The sequence below is a fragment of the Galeopterus variegatus genome, unplaced genomic scaffold (assembly GCF_000696425.1).
Source record: "Galeopterus variegatus unplaced genomic scaffold, G_variegatus-3.0.2 Scaffold1710, whole genome shotgun sequence".
Taxonomy (NCBI): Eukaryota; Metazoa; Chordata; class Mammalia; order Dermoptera; family Cynocephalidae; genus Galeopterus; species Galeopterus variegatus.
Window position 1 is genome coordinate 313,395 of NW_007727821.1, and position 3,407 is coordinate 316,801.

The 3,407-nt window shown below is 50.3% G+C and overlaps 1 protein-coding gene across 1 annotated transcript in view; it reads left to right on the plus strand.

Moving 5' to 3' along the window:
* Positions 1 to 92: 92 nt before the first annotated feature.
* MPPED1 (metallophosphoesterase domain containing 1) overlaps positions 93 to 3,407 on the plus strand; it is a gene marked incomplete at its 3' end in the record, with an annotated part of 27,775 nt that continues 24,460 nt past the window's right edge. The window contains exon 1 of the mRNA XM_008578535.1: positions 93 to 269. The remainder of the gene's footprint in view (positions 270 to 3,407) is intronic.

The window sequence follows — 3,407 nt, forward strand, 5'->3', positions numbered from 1 at the left end:
GAGCGGGTGCCGGCGGGAGGGGGCGCGGTCGGGGCGCGGGGCTCCGGCGGGGCCCGGGGGTCGGAGAAAGTTTTCCCCTGCTCGCCAGTCGCTGCTGGCTGCTGGCGGAGCAGCTGGTGGAGGAGCCGGCTGGTGGGGTGCAAGCGACGGTGACGGTGGTAACAATAGCAGCCCCTGGTCGTGGAGAGCCTACTGTGCGCTGCCAAGCCCTGCAAGTACTGAGCGGGAAGACGGGGGACCACTGCGGGCTGAGTGGCCACTCTTGCTAGGTATTGCTGGAAACTTCATCCATTTCCACCCACCCGCCCATCCATCCATCCCTGTGTCTATCCATCCATCCGTCCACTCACTCGACACATTTATTGCTGCCTGCTATGTGCCCGGCGCAGGATTCAGTGGCTAATCAGACAGGTCCCAGCCCTCAATGGCAATAGTTCATGGTATGTCCTTGCAAGGAGCAGTTCTGTCACTTGTGTGTTTATTCTGGGACATGTCACAGGAAAGTGAACTCATGCAGTCTCCCTTGACCCGGGTAGGGACAGAGAGGGTCAGTCTGAGAGCTGGTGAGTCCGGGAGTCTGGCAGGCCAGGGCTTGGGGTTCGGGACCCACCCTCCTCCGTCCCCTCCCAACCTCTCCAGGTTCAGGCCGGGTGGCCCAGTTGGTGTCAGGAGGCCCCACCCTGGAACTGGCCCCCTCCCCGGTCCAGCTGACCTCTCTGGATGTCTCTCCCCCAGTGCTGGGCTGGCCTCTCTTCCATTTCCCCTCCAGGAGCTTTTTTGCCTCCCCCCTCCCTATTTCCGCTGCTCCACTGACTGGTCCAGAAGAGAGAGCTTGTTAAGTGGAGAACAATTATGAAATTAAATTGGGGGAACAAAAGTGAGCTGGTAGTTGAATGGTTGGGCTGGCTTGACGAGAGCTGAGGGGTGGTGGGCAACTAGTTAGCAGGGGTCTGCCACTCTGGGGGGTGGGCGGTCAGGGTCATGCAGACACTAACACCTGTCTGGCCTCTGCAAAAAAAATTAAACCAACTTCATGAGTAATCCATCTCATAGCTAAAAATGCCTTGGGGAATGTCAGAGAGGCCACCGGCTGACTGCCACATCCCAGTGGAAGCAAGGCCTTGGTCCGTGGGAGCCAAGGCACCAAGAGACCATTCAGGGAGGGGGCTCCCCACATTTGGCTGGGCTGAGGTGGGGGAGAACACCAGGGCTTTGGAGCCAGGGAGGACGGGGAGGCATTCAGAAGCGAGGCGCAGTCTATAGGAGACCGCCGTGTGGGAGCCATGCATAATAAACTGCTTCACGATGCCCGGCTCCCTGCAAATTGGCTTTCCGAGTGGCAGCCCCACAACACTTGTAAAATCTTTTTTCTCAAGATGGATTTCGGTGAAATGGTTACATCTATTCAAGTGCTCACTCGTTGGCGGTACAGTAATTGGCTGATGGCTAGTCAAAAGGCGATAATCCAGTTGCGGAGGTTTAATTGACTATTTGGAAGTGGTTCAATGTGGGGCTTTCTTCCTATTTTTTTTTGGCCCCAGGAATTTCAGAAGACCTGTATTGAATCAGATCCCTGTAATGCTGTGATATGGGTAGGCTCAGGGTGTCACCTGCATGTCGGAGGAAGCTCCTCAGGTGTAATTGGTGGTGTGTGTAGAAACACTCACATACACGCCAGGTGATGCCTTGTGGGCTATGTTTATGCACAGATAGAACAGGTCTACGTTTAGTTAAAAGGTCGGAATTTTAGGGTGTTTCACTAGAACCCAAACTGTCAGGAAAACACAGACTGACATATGGAATAATCATTCAAGAAAAGCCTGCTTTTTAAAATTTCCCAGTCCACTGGTGAGGTTATTAAATCTTCATCTGATGAAAGTGACTTAAGTCCATTTACTCTTCCTGGAACTTGGCACCTTCCCTCGCAGGCAGCAGAGGCCCCTCCTGTGCTTACCTTTATCCAGGACACATCTCTTTCCGCTCGTTTGTGGAATGAAGGATGGTCTCTGGATTTCACTGAAGGGTCGCATTCAAGGAGAAAAATCAGCATTCTGGGTGTGGGTTCCAGACTTCTGGAAAAAAAGAAAACCCTCCCTAAAGTGCAATCATGTTTTAATCTATCGAAATGACTTCATTTTTCCAATTTCGGGCCTGTGAACTGATCATGAATAGCGGGGCAGAGGAAATTAATCGGCCAGGCAAAGACTTTTAACAAGTAAACATTATGCACAGAAAAACATGCAATTAGTGGAGGTTAGTTAATGCCTTTCAAGTCGCAGTAGCTGCAGTTAAGGGTGGAATTTCCGCATTATCCCTGAATTGTCTGTCAAAATCTTTAATGTGACGATGTGACATGTCTCTCCCATGCCCCTCCCTCGCTGGGAACAAAAAAGGGCCTTTTCACGAATTCCCCCTTTCCATTCTTCTTCTCTCTGAGATCTTTCCATTTGGCCACAGGTACCTTTGTCTGCCTGCACCCAGGTGCAGAGGCCCAGGAATACCTTCTCAGGCTTGCTCTGCACCCACAGATCAAAGTTGATGGCCCCTCAGATGAGAGACAGACTTGCTTGCGGGGTCTTCCTTATGGCCTGGACGCCTTACCCTCTACGATCAGATGTGCTCAACACTTGGGAGGGCGGAGAGAAGAGGGGGTGAAGGGAGTGTTTTGCATAGTGAGAACTGTTTAGTGTAGACTGTGCTGGGCACTCTGAGAGCGATTCTTGCAGCCGTGGTCCCTGGTGTGTGGATGTCCCCACGTCATGAGACCACCAGCTAGCACCCTCTCCAGACTGCCACTGTACTTGTTCGACTTGGGTCTGAAGAGATAACTAAAATGTCAAAAGCAACTACTACCCCAAGGGAAAGAAAGAAAAAGAAAAAAAAAGAAAAAAAAAAAAAAAGCAAAGGCCTCTATTGGGGGGTGGTGTTGCAGGGAAGGTCTAAATAGTTTCTCGGTTGATTTGATTCACTGGGGCTTTCCCTGGTGACCTGACCAGTCCGCTGCCAACACAAATGTTTTACTTTAATTTGACATTTTTTCTTTTCTCCTGATAAGACAAGACTTAATTATGCTCTGTTTCCATTTAAAATATTGATGGCTGATGAGGGCAGCCCAATCTCATTTAAAAAAAATTAACAAATAAGATAATATGTATTAATTTTGAACTCCACTAGTGACTTAAGATGTTTCAGTCTTTCTGCATCTTTCCATGAATTACCCTGCAGGAGGTTTTCTTGGACATGAGCTTGGCCAACTTGATGTCAGAACCTGGTCATATATCATAAATAGAAGCAGGTGCAGTAACAAAAACAAACAAACAACACCATCACCCCCCCCCCCCCAAACGAGAAACATACAAAAATCTCCCTCTGGCTGATTGTGATCTGCATCCCGTCCAGAGCCAGGG